The sequence below is a fragment of the Antennarius striatus genome, chromosome 9 (genome assembly GCF_040054535.1).
Source record: "Antennarius striatus isolate MH-2024 chromosome 9, ASM4005453v1, whole genome shotgun sequence".
NCBI lineage: Eukaryota > Metazoa > Chordata > Actinopteri > Lophiiformes > Antennariidae > Antennarius > Antennarius striatus.
The window spans coordinates 5,918,542-5,936,693 of NC_090784.1; the positions used below are offsets into that span (position 1 = coordinate 5,918,542).

The following is an 18,152-nucleotide window of genomic DNA, read 5'->3' on the forward strand; positions in this document are numbered from 1 at the left end:
TATGGAAATGCTTATCTGATCACCCTGGCTTGCATTTCTACATATCCATGTATTTAAATTACACTGGACGCCATTGACAGATCCCTGTCTCCCAGCTTTGGTGATGTGCACAAGGACAATGCAAATGATCTTCTTTCCCCTCTATGTTGGCAAAGATGTCATCCCCACAATAAACTTACACAGGCGGAGAAATAATGCCCAAAAAATGTCAAGAGGAGAGGGATTTTCACAGGAAACTGTAAACTATGTCAAATACAAGTTGTTTATTGCTGTAAACACCACATATCTTTCATACTGCTGGGATTAATTTGCTGTTAATATTTGACAGATTGAGTGTTGTCCTGATAGCAACACATGAAAATGACAAAGATTGCATATAGCCAACAAAATATGGCATGGTATGTCATAACAAGTACTATTTCAATGCCAAGCAAACTTTGAAATCAGAAAAAATGTCGTTCTTTTGCCAGCTGGTTTTCACTAACATTTTACAAATATTTTCTGTGGAACATTTGTGCTCTCCAGTTGAAAAGGACAAATGCATGTAGGACAATGCAGCAAGGCTGCAAGGGGACAAAGTTTACTTAAACATTCTAAAAGCATCTAAATCCGTGATTAAATAGTTTGGCTCACTTGAATGCAATAGGATTAAATAACTGTACTGTTATTGATCTGGAAAAAAAAAATCTAAAAATACATTATGAGAATGTGTGCTGGAGAATCCCTGGAGAAATGAGGAAATGTTGTCCAGCGGCAGCTTGGCTGGCATGTGCTTCAGTCAGTAGCGTTATAACCTGTCAATAGCGCTATAACCATCCGGAGGTCAGGAAAGCAAAATGCTCTTCTGACCTCCGGATGGTGCTCTGGACAACCTACAAACAATAAAGAGACTTTATTAATAGCTGCTCTGGCACTATCAGTATTGACAGACTGGATTCCCTCCTCTCTGTCTTGTGAGCTCGGGGGGAGGAGAGGAGAGGAAAGGTGAGGATTGTGGTAACAGCACAGCGCCTGGCTGCTCCATATTGATGCCATTAAGGAATTCCCTACAGAGATTTCCCAGCAACCCATCATCAGATTCATTGGGTTACAAACATATGTGTGACAACTTTGCTTTGCTCATTTTTTCTTCTCTTACCCACACACCCCACTGTGATGGTTGTACAACAGTTGCTTGATCTACGCCACTAACATTAGCTGTTGAGTAAACCATTTCAAATCTTCAAGCTCATGAAACTCATACTCTTAGACCCTGTTTACATGACGACATTTTTTTTTAATCGATTTCTTGAAAAGTTTTGCTTTCACATGCCATTGATTTTTTTTAAATGATCCCTGTCAGAAAGGATACGGACAAACTACTGAAAACAAAGTGGTATATATGTCAAGGCTTTGGTTGGTGATGTAACTTTAAAATCAATGCCACAGAATGACACCATAGTGATGATTGAGTAAATTTACATTGGAGGAGCAATAGTAAACTAAAAGAGTGCGTATCAGAAAGCAGGCCACACAGACTAGCATTATATTTTATTCTTACAATTACATTATTTCTGCATATGCAAGTAAGGCAGGGCTGTGATGTTGTCATTTTCAAAGGAATAGTAAGTTTCCTATTTACACAACAAAGATTGCAAACTGAACCTGTTTTCACAAGTTTGCATTTTCAGGTCTCAAAAATGCAGAAGTCATGTAAGGAAACAAACAAAATGCACCAAAAGTGCATTTGGGTAAAATAATCGTTGTATAAATGTAGTAATGTAATCTGTGGCTTATCTTGACATCTACACTTATCTTCAATATTGATTTGTGGCTAAAGGTGGATTCGTATTTGTCATGCAGAAGGCAGCTAAACACAAAGCTAACAGACAAGACAACATTTGTTTTTCAGTACAAAGTTGTGGATCAGTAAAACTTCTCTAAATTTTACTCACTTTAAATGCTTCACAATTTCTATGACCCTAGTCATGACCTTTTACCTTTGGTTTATGTGCCTGTACTTTGAGCTACAAGCCTTTGTGTGAGTGTTGAGCTCCCATACGTGTAACCAAAGAAACCCCTCTCTACAGAACTCAACTGAGACCATCGTTCTCTATCGTCTTTCTTTTAAGTCCCTGCATCCAGACACCGCCAACACTGGCTACAATTACTTCTGTGTGCATTTTTTGTTTAGACTGTATCTGCGAAAACGAGTGCTCGCAGACACGATGCCCTGTTCCTTCTGCCATCAATTTGAAACCCTGACAAAACAAGTTTTGTTCCACTTTTTGTGGCAAGAGTGTAGGGGGAATAAACCCACCCCAAATCAGTATACTTCTTTACTTCTCTGTGTGACATCTATAAGCCCCTCAAGGACTTTGTCTGTATTTAAGGTCAGCGGACATGGCAGAAAGGTGGGCAGTTGTTTAATTTACCCCACAAACGCTTCAAGTCTAGAGCCGAGGACCAAAGTGAACTCAGATCTGCCCTGGATCAACCAGACCCATGTGGATTTGGTTGACTGATGGGATTTATGCCAGGTCTGTCTGAGACCAGCCTGGTTCTGTGGTGAATCTGCTATGCTGTGGACCTCCTGGTCCTTATGTCTGCAAACCATCTGTTCCGAAGTCTGTGCTCCTGTAAACCAACGCATTTAGAAACAATGATTGCCTGAAATCTGCTTTGGAGGAAGCTCAACCACCTTTTCTGCAGTGCTCAATGTCTGAGATACCAAACAATTTCAGTTTCTGCCAGACTTTATGCACAAGCAAGAAGTTGCGTGTATGCATAAGAGGGAATGACACACAATTTTGGTGTTTATACTTGCTGAGCCAAGGGGTTTAAGCTCTGGCGAAAGATACCATTCACTTCTGAACATTTTAGTTACGCACTCAGCGTGATCACATCTAAGTCTGGCCTGTGTTTGGCTTGGAAACCTGACATCCAAACACATTTCTGGATGTGTTTTTGTCAGATGTATCCTTCCTCCATCAGAACAGCTTTTTTTTCTTTCTTTTTTTAAAAGAAACTAGAAACTTTCAACACGAGACTAATTGATTGAACATTTTTATGTCATTGCTGAAGATCTTTTAGTTGAGCCAAATGACAATTGAGCTCTGGTTGGACTTCCACTGCACTTCTCTTACCCCATGTTCTGATCTCTTTATGCCAATTGACATTCCCTGGGTGTGCAATATGGGAATTCAGGATTTTAAGACGGGAGAGCTGGTGCACAGATGACATATCCCACTCTGAGTTCTGCCACAGTGGAATGATTTACAGTGGAGTGATGTCCACCCTGGACAATCCAGATCAGTTTTTCCCGCCAGCAGGAGCAGAGTTAGGAGCGTTTTCCCAGGACAAGAGGAGGGCTCAAATTGGCAACCACCCTGTCATAGTGATTATGTGTTCCTCACACTGCAACCTATTATGACGGTGGGAGGCACGGCTTAATCTTCATTTAATAAGGATTCTCCATAGGGGCTGACACAGTAGCTAGTGAGAAGGCCTCAGAACTACCATGCTGTCTTTTGCCACCTGGACACAGGGACTGGGTTATTGTCTGACAGAGTCAACCTACCACCATCTCCCACTGCACACACTTCCATCATTCATTTATTTAACTACTAGCTGCCAACGTCTAGTTGATTACTTCTTTATGTTGTATACGCAAGTTATTGTTCGCATTGCATTGTGTTGGAGGAAATAACAGCATGGCTAAAGAGGAAAGAGACATCAACCTGTCATTGCCTTGGCCAGGTCTCCAACATCCCAATGCCAATGGCAGTTATGGTAACTCCTGCGGTCACAGTCACAAATTAGCACAAGTTCTGTTTCAGCTATCCCATGTTTGCAAATCTTTGCCGCAGATTTTTCTTTTTCCCCTCATTTCTGCGCTGATGTTTCATATCTTCTCCTAAATGGATAAAAATTATTATCGAGGCCCATGCGATCAGCACTCATTTTATGGTGATATACTCACGCCAAGATTTGGGTTTCCTATGCTGCCTCATGCCTACTTCTTCTATTCTATCATAGAAGAAAGTTATAACCAGTGGTCCCTTGGACTTCTTTGCCCCATAGGTACATTCTTTTCAGAGGAGGCAGACTATGATGATAGGAGAAGGAGGAGGTGGTTGGCTTGGTGGGGGTTTCTGACTAACTTCCCACTAAGTGCCCCTTCTATCTGACCAAAATAAATATGACTGCTGTCATTTTGTCAGCAACTGTCTTCAGAGAGCAATATTTGAAACACCCCATGATCCTGCTGGCTTTTATATGGAGTATCCATCGTCATACCACAGGCATGAGCCATAAACATGTGGAGGCCTTTCAAAGATGAGGGGGTGGACTGGTGGAAGGAGGGAGGTGGAAGAGGAGGGGTCAGCGACGCTCACTGGGGCTCCATACTCCACATTATTATCATCTGGTCTTTACCAAGCAGGAAGAAAGAGGAGGGGTGTGAGTGTTTTTTCCCACTCTTTGGCCCAGTAGAGTTGCGGTTTTGCTGAACTGCCTTTTGTAGACTCTTGTACACATATTAGATACAGCAACACTCTTATTTGTTTGACTCACTTTATTGTGAAGTGTGTAATGTTAGTAATCCTCGCGCAATAAATCCAAGCTAGCTGACGTAGATATCTTTCTGCACCACAATAAATAGATGTCTATTTCACAGGCAAAGCATCGGCAGAAGCTGATGTTTATACTCAGGCATAACGACAACCTGTTTTATGAAACTGATGATGAATGGGTTATTTCAAATGTTGAAAACCAAGATACGCTAACAGATATAGTTCCGTGTGGCTTTGTTAAAGAGGAAGAACACTGTGTTGGTTGCAAGCTTCCGTTCCCGTCTTCTAGCAGAGGAAATGAAGCATATGGGTCGACATCAACAGCCCCATCAAAAACAGACGAGCGCTAACATACAAAGTGGCAGCAAACTGGAGGGGGGAAAGAAGGAGGAGGAGGTAGAGGAGGAGGGGGGCAATACTGTACAGGAGTGAAATGTTCTCATGTTCTCATGGTCCGCAAACGGGAGCTATTTCCCCCCACTGAGCAGTATATGGGCTGATATACACTGACACGGTCGGGGCTGTAAAGCACACCTTCAGTGAATGTTCCCTCGATGGGCAGTTTGTGCTGTTACGCCCTGTGATTTTTTACAGCATTTGAGACACGCTCTGTGTCGTTACAGGGATGGATGGAAACAGCTTGTGATGAGATCTTCGAAGCAGACCTTAACTCATACATGCAGCTCTTTTTGGGGCTGTAAGAAAATACCCCAAGACTAGAAGTTCTCTTATGAAATGATGGTGGTTTGCTTCTGACCACATCTGGAGAATTGTTCCTTATTTTATATAAGAGGGCTGTCCATAGAAATCGATACAGTGGAGTGTTAGATGATTTTACAGGACAGCTTCAGGGGTGGCAATCCGTAAAACATGTAATGAAACCTGCTCACCCTGCTTTAAAAATTTCATTAGAATGGATTTGGAGAGTGCCGCAGTGGTATGTAGTTTTAGATGCTCCTCCACAATGGTGGGTACAGTTTGAGGGAAAGACTGCATGTTGTTCTTGATTGGGATTTTTTGGAAATGGTGAAATTCAGGCACGAAATATCACGTGTTTTTTCTCACTCAAAGAACATCCAATGCCTGTATCAATAATTATCGGCTCCTATGTCAGGCCTCCTCACCTTACATTTAGATCACCTTAAGTGCTGAATCCCTGCATTCCCTCTCTTTGTCTGCTAGACCTCCATTTCAGCCTTGTTGCCAGTCATCTGAGCCACAAATTCTTTAATCTTCACATCTACACCACACCATGTAGTTGAGGGTGCATATGGACACACGTTTACCAACACCCATATCCAGGCGGTGTGTGTGAGACACATGTAATAGACACCAACAAACAATAAAACAGACCTCACAGAAAGAACAAGTCGCTACACTGTTTTTTCGCCCTGGTTTCCAGTGTCTTTACCCGTCTCAAACGACTCTCTCTCTCTCTCTCTCTCTCTCCCTGTCCCTCTCTCTCTCTCTCTCTCTCTCTTGCGTATCACGTATCATGCTGCAGTGTTGTCTGTTGAACGGCGTGCATGTCTGAAAGAGGACGTGTTCGCGTGGCACACATTGCTCGAGACAGCATGTACTACAGTTCAACTTCTCGAGTGGTCTGGCTGAAGGAGAAAAGAAGGAGGGCGAGGAGCCGCATGGGGGAGCCTGAAAACATCTGGTACACAGTTGCACTGGCTCAGCCTCTCTCCTCTCCTCTCCTCTCCTCTCCTCTCCTCTCCTCTCCTCTCCTCTCCTCTCCTCTCCTCTCCTCTCCTCTCCTCTCCTCTCCTCTCCTCTCCTCTCCTCTCCTCTCCTCTCCTCTCCTCTCCTCTCCTCTCCTCTCCTCTCCTCTCCTCTCCCCTCGGGTCTTGGTGTGACTTTAGTCCCACTTCTGATCCACTGTACAGACTTACAGACACAACAAAGCAGCAAGTATAGGCCTGCTGGCCTTTGGCTGAGTGATTTTCTGGGTGTTGTGTATGTGTGTGTGCGTACGTGCGTGTGTGTGTGTGTGAGCTAGTAGTGACAAATACAGGGCAATGCAGACTAAAAGCACAGCCATTATAGTGATAAGTAGAGGCCAGAGCCAATCTACCAAGGATATGGAGCACTGAATTTCCATCAACATGAAAAAGCAAAACACTCAGGTGATGTCAGAGGTTAGCAATTTCATAGTAAAGTAGCAAATAATCACACAAACCTTTCACAAACATTTTCTCACTTTACAGAATTCCAACAAGACCAGCTAAGACACTAGAAGAAACTCACAGTGGAGCAATTAAAGAGGCACCTAACTGTTAAACACAACGCTGACATATTATCACCTTATAAATTGATATGGCACCAAATCCTAAAGAAAGTGTCTGGCTCCTCAGCGGCTGAAGTTCTCCACCAGCTAATGTAACTTTGCCGTTTGACGCTGGTTGGTGGCCTACAGTTGGTTCATTAGAATTATTTAGATGAAAACAGCTGCACATACTGCTGTAAATGATAATGATGAGAGCGATGAGACTGAACCAGAACAGTAAACTTGTATGTTTAAAGATGAAAAAATGCTCTGTGGAGCCATGGGTGACTGCAGAATCTGGTGGTAATTGTCTGTGGCTTTGTCATGAAGAGCAACACTTTCCACATTAAACTAAGTCATTTCACCCAAACTAACAGAAACATGTACGGTAAAGACTCTGAAGTAGCCAGGAGAATGAAACATATGCTCTTTAAAGTAAACATGTTGTCTTCCTGACCGCCCATCACCCTTTACATCATGTTAATTTTTGCATTCTAAATGTGTTTTTGTCTTCCACAGTTTCTTCAGTTGCTACTAAATGCATGTAAATTTGAACATTTTAAATTCAAACATATTGTAATCAAAATTCACCTTGAGTTTTATTTTAGTCAAAAATGACTCATGGTCGTACATTTTCAGAGGATATCAATCAATTATTTATGTCATTTGTGTAGCCCAAATGAGAACTTGCCTATGAGGGCTTACAGTTTGTACAGAGGAACAATAATCTCTGCTCTTAGACCCTCAAACCGGGTGAGGAAAAACTCCATAAAAATCCTAAACAGGGGGGAAAAAAAAAGAAGAAACCTCTGGGAGAACCACAAATGAAAGATCCCTCTTTCTAGGATGGCAACACATGCGGAAGATGTAACAAGAACAGAGCATCAGGGAATGTCTTAAGACATGATTGAGTGGTTGGTGTAATGACACTTGACCGATTGCAGGTACCGTATCCAATCTCTTCAAACATAAACGCTCCTTTCCTCTGGGTGTAGGTTCAGGACCATGATCCCGACAGGCCTTGAGACATTTCTTTCAGATTAGTGGGGGCTTAGGCCTCCTTTGATTTGATTTGTTTCTCCTTCCTTGCCGCATCTCTGACAGATGCCGCTGCCTTCTGGAGTATACAAACAGGTCTGCTGTGAGGTGAGACCCTGAAATGACCGTTGAAATTCCACCATAATCATACACAACTAAAAACAACAAGAAAATCTCTGCCATATGCCTCAAAGGCCTCTGTTAGTGTTTTAGCGAGCTGAAGGTGGATTATTGACAAGAGTGGGATGCTGTGCCTGGTTAGAGGAGCTGAGTGCTGGTGACTCTTATTGCCAGTGTCTGTGACCAGATCTGTCAGAGCCACTCAGCTGTCTGTCTGCCCAGTGTTTGACAAGTGTTTGATGCAGCACAGGCCTTAGAGAGGATCAAGCCCTTCCTGAATTGGCTCTACCTCTCTCCGCGTGCAACAGGAGCTCTGCAAACATCAAACACACCCCACCCCCCACCTTTCTTCTGCTGTGAACTAATGAACTATTTTTATCAAAAAATATGAGCAGTCTGCTGGATCATCACAGGAGACCAAATGAACAACCGTGCCCTTTGAGAGTTAGTCGAACAATCAAAGAAAACAAAAAGCGCCGGTCAGACTTCATTCCCTCATCACTGGCCATTGCATGGGGATTGCAGCATGATCCTGACGGCCTCTGTCTCTGTTGTGGTGTCTAAGCCTGTCTGACTTAGCTTGGCTCCTCACTCGTTAGAGTCTGGTCCTGCTTTGGGACAGTTGTGCTCCATGTCCAAACATGTGAGGGATTTCCTCCTGGGGTTTCCCGGTAGAAATAAGTAGGGATAAAAGGGCTTGTGAAGAAATGAAATATAAAGAGGGAATCATGTTGTACAATTTCCTCCTATATCCTCCAACCCTTGTCCCCTTGCAGCCCCACTGAGTCGAGGAGGATGCAGACCAGGTAGAATTAGAGAATGAACAGTGTGATGTTCGCACGCACATCACCATGCATACCAAACGCCCTCATGTAACAGAACACATGCACAATGGTGATGGCGACTATGTGGATCACACATGGTTCCATCTTAATATAGCTATGACACCCTGGCCCCCTTATTCACAGTTACTATGCCTGTCAAGCTCTCTTTTCTCACAGTCATATTGGTAGATGTACCACCCAAATTTCATGAAATAATGGGCTGTTAATTAGAGACTAAGGATAGAAGACAGATTGTTATTTACAGACAAATTATAAGTCACAATTGAAGAAAATGTGAAAAGATCTAGAAATAAAGAAACAGCATAGTGTATGTGTTATACTATATATTAGAGTGCATAGTATTTGGTCACGTAGCTTGTGTTTTGGTTTCTAGCTTCACAAAGAAGGTTTTGTAGATGATTATTATTACAAGTACCCTGTATCAGTACTCAGTACTTTATTGCATTCACAGCCCCTCATCCATCCTCCCCTCCACCACCTTATGGCCCCTGGAGGGGTGCAGAAAGCCCCCCCTGCTCTTAGCTCACCTTATTGCATGCCTCCTCGTGGCTATGTTAACAACCATTTTATTCCTCTCCATAAAGGCAGCCATGTGGATAATGCAAAGAGATTGTTTGTGAAGACTTAGACGAGACTCATGGGAGCCTCATTCAAGAGTTACATTATGTTCCTGGGAAATGCAGATTCACGTTCTCAGATAAATAATAACTCTAACAAATATTTGTTTAACAGTGGTGTGAAGAGGTCACCCGTGTTACAGGAAGTGCTTTTCCTGTCTTGATCTACTGTCAGCATGAGGAGTGCTTTTAACAGTACGGAGTTAATCCTGGTGGGGTACAGCTTTACATTGATGGAAAACAATTGGTGATTGAATGTGTTTCATTCCATTAGTCAGACGATATGTCAAGCCCGAGTTAATGTGAATGTTGAGTGTGCAAAGGTAGAGAAAGTCCAGTTTTTACCAATATTTACCTCACACACACACACACACACACACACACACACACACACACACACACACATACACACACACACACACACACACACACACACACACACACACACACACACACACACACACACACACACACACACACACACACACACACACACAATACACACATAATACACATAACAGACACATATAATAACTCTGTGATAGATCCTGTGTATGTTCAAAATGAACAATGTCATAATCTCAATCCAATGCACTTATCGGAAACTAAAGATGAATGGCTATCATGGCTTTCAGATACTTCCTGTTTAATAAAACAGCTTGTAGGAATTATGGGATGGATCAAAGTCTTCACAGAGACCTCATCTCCGTATAGAAGAAATGAAAGTGCAGTGCTTTGGCGCTGTTCTATCTTTGGGCACAGACAAACAGCTCACATCTGTAGTGTTCTCGCAGTTACAATGATGGATTTGCTACTGTACGTCCCAAAAGGTTTCCTCATCTTTGGATCTGCGGTCACGTTTTAAGTCACTCCCTCATATGCTGAATCTATCTTCAGCTCACACTGCCTCGCTCCCATGCACACAACAAATACAAAAACAAACATACCCACACCAATGGCAGGCTTTCAGGAATTCCCTTTGATAAGTGCTGAGCTTTATATTTTTCTCATCAGAAATGAAACACAACATTAAGCCATTCATTAAAGTCAACTAACGCTAATTATCCCTTATTTTCCCGAGAGCCCCTGGGGCAGGAGAGCCCCATATACTTAGGCCCAGATGTGTCGATGAGTCAGTCGGGAGATAGGAGACCACAGAGGGGGCTGCTCGCTTCTTTCTGAGTCCTGCGGTTTCAAGGCACATCGGACTCAGCAGGCCGGTCGCGATGCCTGTTTAATCCCTGACTGCTTATCCTCATTCACCATTCATTGGTTGACGCCACTGCAGTAAAGCAAGGGTCCATTTAGTGGAACAAAAAGTCGATAATTATGTATTTTATGGCAATTCTAAACTAAACAGAAATACACAAAAAGAGTATTGCTGCACAATGCTGCAGTGGTTTGTTTTTTTTTTTTTTCGTTTTCATCTAGAGATCTTTACATTTATCAGCGTTAAATGGAAACGGGGCAATGGTAAGAGATGACAAGATGTAGTAGATCAGGATAATCGTTGCATCATGTTACTGTCAGGACGATGACATTTCGCATTGTTGTTCAGTAAGTATTTCCAGGATGTGGCAGCTGTTCATTGTAGTTTTGGTTGCATGTATATTTTGTTTTGAAGTTTATATGAAACATTCTCTGTTTGTACATGAAGCGGTAATTAGAAATTACTTTGACTCAACTATTACAACTATAGGATGATATTCCTTGTTGAGTCCCGGTTATTCAGTTTAGATTGAAAAGCCAGGTGTATTTTTCCACACAAATCTTGCACAGCACAGCTTTAAACTAATAAACGTTACATGGATTGGTGAGAAACCATCTGGTCCCGTGTGGGACCCTTTTTAACTTCCCCCCAGTCTAGAGAGTGGTTAGTTCTGCAGTCGTCATGTAAAGTAAAACAAGTGTGAAGCAATATCAATACACTTAACTTAGCTGTTACACAAGTGCAAATACATGAAAAGAAAACATTAAATCAATAGTCAGAAGCTGTAAATCTGTTCCACAGAGGTTCTAAAGTTTCAGGGTTCCTCAGGTTGCGGAGGTTTGACCGTTCCAGGACGTTTCAGTAATGTATCATGAAATCCAGTCAAGTATCATGGACATATTGGGTGGTGTAAAATCCTCCTTATTATCAAATAGTTGCTCTTATAATTGCTTTAACAGACTAGCATAGCCAGTTAAGTGTAACTCAAATCGGCAGCTACATTAAGATGAAATCTGAGCAGTAAATTGGAAGAAAAATTCTTGTTTTTCTAGTATGGAAAAACAAAATGAATGTCAACATACAGCTGGCAGAACGACATGCAATAGAATCACTTATTCTAATACTAATTTTTTTTTTTTTAAAAAAAAGCTTTTTCACAAGTGATACCAGAGTTTTTTTTTACATCTGGTTTCACTCGGCAACCATCCGCTACAAATTTGTAACACAACAAAAGTGGCTAATTTAGGCTTTTTAATCTGGTTTGACTACAAGTTCACACTAGAATTAGTTAGCTTTGTGCATAGCCTAGCTATTAAGAGGTCTTTTTCTTTTCCTTCCCACCCCATCAATCGAGCATCAACCAACTTTTAGTGAGCCTTGAATTCTTCACCTGTGTTTGGTTGGAGAAGTGGGGCACGTGAAAAAAGCGTCCAGACCAACTTTTCTGTTTTTATAATAAAATAAATAGATGAAAGGGGCTGAGTGATGAAAGCAGTCTGTTTATGCAACAAGTTATTAATGCACTGTAATTGATTTTACTATGAATAATACATCGATTACATATCCATTGATCTTGCCAAACACAGTTTGTTTTAATGTGTAACTGGAGTATTCCTATAAGGCAATTTAGGGACTATTTGAAAGGTTTTTATGGCCATATTGTTGCTCAAAGTTTAGCCTATCTCAGAAACTGGAGACAAGTTGCCAAGTTTCCAACTGGGAATCTGACCTAAGACATTATTCCATTCCACTTTTCCTAGTACAGTAGGAAGAAATAATTATACCAACTTTCCGACATTCCTCAAACAGTATAGCGTTTACGTCAAGGTGTGGTAGAAAGCCGGTTCCTAGTGTATGAGTGTATGAGTTATTTGGAAATTGGCCTGATTTAACATCTGCCATGAAAAAGTTTCTACGTGATAAGCCAGAGGTGGTAGCCTGAACAGCATAAGGGTACAGTATGGAAACATAGTAGAGTCGAATGATGGAGAGAAAGTTGAATGGGCCGACTCATCGTTTGTTCTGCAGCCTCCGTGGGCAGGTTGCAGCTGTGTCTTACTGGTGATCAACCTTCTCCAGAGGGGAAAAAAACACGCTGTCTGTGCTTGTCCATCAGTCATATTAATCGCTGCGTCACTCATGCGTGTTTTGCTGGGACTTCTCCGCTTAGACACGTTAATCTCCGAGTCAGGTTTTCGCTTGGACTTTTTGTCAGTGAAATGAACCATCAAAGAGCCGAGCAGTGAGCTAACCTGCTTTTAAAATCTCTTCATGGATCGTCCGCCTCACTCGATGAGAAAATAATGGACAAGCTAATCCTAACATTAGCTTTTCAAATTGGAATGCATATGTTTTAAATCATTCTCACCTCTGCAGTGTGGTGATAGTAAGCAGAGCGCGTGGAAAGGCAATGAAAAAAATGGAAGAGTGAATGAAAGAGTGTGATCCAGAGTAAACTTGTTAGGGCTAAGTAACGTTGTGCAGAGAGCCTCTTGTCAGTTGGTTGGAAAGATGAGCTTCTTGTTAATGATTGTCCTCTTTGTCAAAAGGCTGATTTTTTTTTTTGCATGCATTTAATGTTTGTGTCTCTCCTGAGTATTTCCCAGTGGAGTTCCTCCCAAAAATTGTAGATTTTAAACTTTATCCAGGTCTGTATTTGTTACAAAATTTCTGTTGTTTTTTCTTTCTTCTGTTGTATCATGTTTCCCTCTTTATTTAATATTAGATCATTATTCCCTGTATGCTAACAGCATGACATGACATTAAAAGTTTTGTCCTGCCTCTGGCTTATGCCTTCTTGAACTATGGGCCACTTGAGGTCATACCACTATGTCCCACCTATAAATCAACTGATAAACAAGTTCAGCGGCAGCGTAGGGCAGTATCATCATCCCTAACCTTTTCCCAGACGGAGGAGTTGTCTGTGTGTGAGTAAAGAGAGCAGAGGCTGGCTACAGATCCTTTCCCCTTCACAGCATTATAAATGTATGTGTGAGGAGGCCCTTAATGGCTGCTAATCCAATTTCTGCCACTGAAATCAAATCTCACTGGCGCCAGTAGTTCTCTTCTTCCCTCACAAATAATGGCCTTAGCTTTGGCTGTTTATGAAAAAGACAAGCCGCCAAAAATTCCAGCTTTACCTTCCTTAACTCCACTTGAATCTTCTTCAAAACTGTTTGGATGTTTTCTCCTGTCTCCCCCCCCCCCTGTCCAGGTCCTACGAAAGTTATTAATTGACCGTCTGTGTGGAGTAGAGAGATGGGGTAACAGGAGAGCGGGGGAGAGTTTTCAGCAGTATAGGATCCGATTTACCGTATGTCTTAATGCCTTCTTGAGGTCAGCCATTGATTTTTCTCAAACCACAAGCAATGGAGATAAGATTAGGCTTTCGATTCCTACACTGCCGCTGGAGCCGTTAGTGGATGAAATCACTTGGATTGCGCCGACAGTCGAGAGTTGGTACTTTGCTCTTTTTAGCAGGTCATGGCCTCTGTGATTATAGGGCGACATACAGAGACACCCACACAATAGCCTCAGCCCTAGAAATTTAAAAGCAATATCTTACAGCCTGATTTCAAAGAAATATGACACTGCAACATGAAATGAACTTTCTTGTGTAAAATTATATATACTACTGAGTTTGATCACCTTTTTTTTTTGGTAACAAACTTATTCATTTTTGACAAAGGGCTTCCTTTCCTCCTGAATATGACTTTCACTGGTTATCTTTCAGGAATCTATTGGACAAGTAGTTATTTTGCCACTCTGCAAGGAAATGTTATTCTACAGTGCAAGTCTAATAAAATGATACATATAATAGCATTTAATTTTTAGTTGAATCTTCACCATGCTGTCTCAATTATTGCTGAGAGCTTCAAAAAGCATCACTGGGGCACAGAGAGGTGAAAAGGGAAAGAACTTGATGTTGAACAAAGAGAAAAGTTGTGGATCCCAGCGGGCTTTGGAAGGTTATTAAGAAACGTCAACCACAGTGGGAGTTTCAGAGAAGCTTAATATTACTTTTCTCACTGGTTTGGCAATTGCAAAAATTGGAAATGACAGTATGAAAGCATTTCTCAAGCCCAAATAGGTGATATATAGAAGCTCATAGTCCCTGCCACAGAGACTTAAAGGTCGTGTATATCATTCACAAATGCACATGCAGACACCAGATGCACAAAAAGGTCATTTTTGACAGCGGTAAACAAGCGTCCTACCACAGGCTCTGCTTCTGATTCAGAAATACAAAACATTTTGATTTGCTCTGGAGATTTTTGTTTGTTTGTTTCATTAACTCTTCATTTTAAAGCTGAACACAAATGTCATGCTGGCAGAGAAAGATTGTATCTGCTACGGAAAACTAAACATTGGTGGAATTATGGTTTGCTGCAGTGATTGTAAATGCAGACAGAGTGGAAAGAAAAGTATAAAGTATTATTTTAATTTTCTGATAAAAGCCATGCTCGTTCGAGTCGGCCCTTACTGTGCCAGTTAAAACTCAGAACAATGACAGAGACCTGCTGTGCTTTCCAAGACAAAACTATCTAAGATTTATGAATTTGTTCTTGGTTTTGAAAGCTATTGAAATGACTTAATCATATCTTTCCAGGCAAATTAAACTGTTTCCTCTGTGAACCCCGGTAATCAGTTTAAGTGATTATTTCGATCGTAAATATCAGATGATGAAAGCTCAGTGCTCTGAGTATGCGGTGCCCTGAGGAACAGCTAAATGGGTAGATATGATAGACTATCTCTTAGAACTGTATCAGATGCTAGGGGAAGGGGCTTTCGTGGGGATTGGTTGCCCTCTAGCTGTCAGCATTGAAATTTGGTTATGAAATATTGTTTGAAGTAGTTGTATAGGTGAGTATATGAAGTTTCAGCAGATGTCTATTATGAATAACAGCGATAATGCTGGTATTGATCTGGATTTAGTTTCTGTAGGGGAATGGTAGACTCATAAAAGTCAGAACTTGTCAATAGCTTCTTAAACAAGATCAGGATCAAATTCCTCCATCATGATGGGCTGAGTTTCTCCAGAGCAGAAGCAATATGGGGTTCATCTGTCAGTAACCGGTACATAGCAGGAATATGTGCAACAGCGTTTTTATTATATCCCCAAATTGGTGATTTAGAATAGTACACTTAAAGGTGAAGACTGGAGACTGGAGACTATCAGCTTTTTCTTCTTTTTTTAAATGATTGTTTTGTATGGCAGCTTTACTGCTGTCATCAACTTTGTACAAGAAAAGACGCAATATAAAAACCAAGAAAAAAAGAGTTGGAGTCAAGCTACCTATTTAGTTGTTTTATTCCACAATAATCATGGTTTGGAGCCTATAAAATACCTAAAAATTACAGATACTGTACTTTGTGTTTTGTATTTATGGGACATGTGGGAAATGCAGTATCTACAGTAACAAAATGTGTTCTGTCAGCATTAGCTGGCTTGATTATTTAGTCCAAAGAATGTAAGTATTAAATGTTATTCTAAGTATCTGTTTCTGTGTGTTAAAGTATATTTAGAATGCAGTCAATGCAATGAAATAATTTATGAATTGATGCGTGAATTTAGGAACAAATTCACTCAAGCCTAAAGTTGAGATGACATCTAATGAGGGTGAGGATTTACCTCATCTTCATCTTTTTGCTTGTTTTATCATGTTACACATTTTTGTAGTAATGCAGACAAACAATTTATAATTAGTTCAGGGGGCGCAGTGTTATAATTGCCCCAGGTTGGATCAAAATTTTTTTTTAAAAGTTGACTAATCAAAAAAAAAAAAGACCAATTAGTCAATGAAATCTGTATTTTATGCCTCTCAAACTCAGTAGTTTGCTATGAATGTGCAGCTGCTGAATTTGTTTCTTTCTGGCACTTTTATTCACATAAATGTGTGTTATGAGTGCTGTAGCAGAGAGCGTAAAACTCTTTGGGTCACAGATCTCCTGCCCAGTCCTGAACTAGCCAGGAAAACTACTTTTAAGCTTAATTCTCACATTAAGTATTTCAGTTTCAGGCAATTGCTGTAAATGAAGGCTTTTTTAGTTTAAATGTTGCCTTGCGTCCAAGGAATGGTCCCGTTACAGAAAGGTATTAATGCTGCACCATACTTTATTGCCATTAAATGTAATACATCTTGAGTTGGTTGCAACGAAAGCCATGTTTATCAGGTACCTAGCAACGCTGTTTTGAATTAAAATCACCTATTTAAATAGTAATTAGGAAAATGAACCTGTAGGCCAAATGCCGTTCAGCTTCAGATTTACTTCAACAAATAACATCATGCCATAAGTCATGCAAAAAATCTGAAGTGGCGTACGCAAGTGTACAAAGTCTCTTAGTAATATTTGTCAATTGGAGGGAATCTAATTTACAGAAATTAAGTTGTTTTCCAAGGGTGATTTTAACTAGGAGTTGTGTGCGAGAGACTTTATAGCCATGGCTGAGATTGGCAATGTGATTTGAAATAACGAGATTAGATTAATTGCAGGAAATAGTTCTGAGATGATTTGATGTTTGCATGCATCTGTTTTGTTCATCCAGAGACCAAATTAGCAGAGCGATATCTTACTTTCTTACATGTGTCGACTTAAACGCGTGAATATTTTTATATCGACTTAACAGACCAGCTCTAAGGAAGGGAATTACTGTAAGTCTTTGGTGCTTAGACTTCTACCACAATCCCAGCATATTTGAGACGGCGGTTACAGATAATGCCCCATTTGATACACCATTCTTTTTGTCATGAGAAAAAAAAAAAAAAACTTGAACAAGTGCATTAATTGGACCCAGAATCAGGCAACTAAATGAGACTTGTTTTTCTGTAGCATTTTCCTGTGCGTCCCCCTTCAGCGAACCATAGCGTGGCTTGTTTCTTTGTGTTCTAGATCAGAATCCAGATAGCGTCTCATCATCCAAGACTTACTCCACTTTTCCCCCCATTAGATTTTCTTTTCCCTTAAATTCCCTCACACTCACTCCCCCCTCACACACATACATCTAGCACACACACCTCGTTATCTTATTTGTGGCCTTGGCAGCCAGATTGTTGCCTTGTGGTTTGGTAGCCAGAGTTTTCGCTGTCACAGAGAGCCGTGGGTGCAGAACCTCCACCACACAAACTTCCATGAAAGCAGGAAGTCAGTTCCCAGCATGCCTTGCCCATCCCAATGAAACCTGGGATGCATTAACCTTGGGCTGAGGGACCTCTCCAACTTGGAAAGAGAGTTATGCAACATCCCATACTTATCTCCCCTCACTATTGCAGTGACAGTGAAAAGTGTCGGGTTGTGCAGACATTTGTTTAAAAATGAGGTTTAGTCCTGAAAGTTGGAGCCAATGAAGACCTGATATGTGATGTTCCCTCACATATGGGTCATTTCTTTATATAAGTGTGCCATTTTCATTGACAAAACTTAATGCAAGGGCATTTTTTAGAAATTCTGAGCCATGAATCCTCAAAACACAGTTTTTCTCTTAAAAGGTTCATTGCT

The 18,152-nt window shown here is 41.0% G+C and overlaps 1 protein-coding gene across 4 annotated transcripts in view; it reads left to right on the top strand.

Annotated features, from left to right (window-relative positions):
• rspo2 (R-spondin 2) overlaps positions 1-18,152 on the top strand; it is a 54,142-nt gene that overhangs the window by 33,728 nt on the left and 2,262 nt on the right. The window lies entirely within an intron of this gene.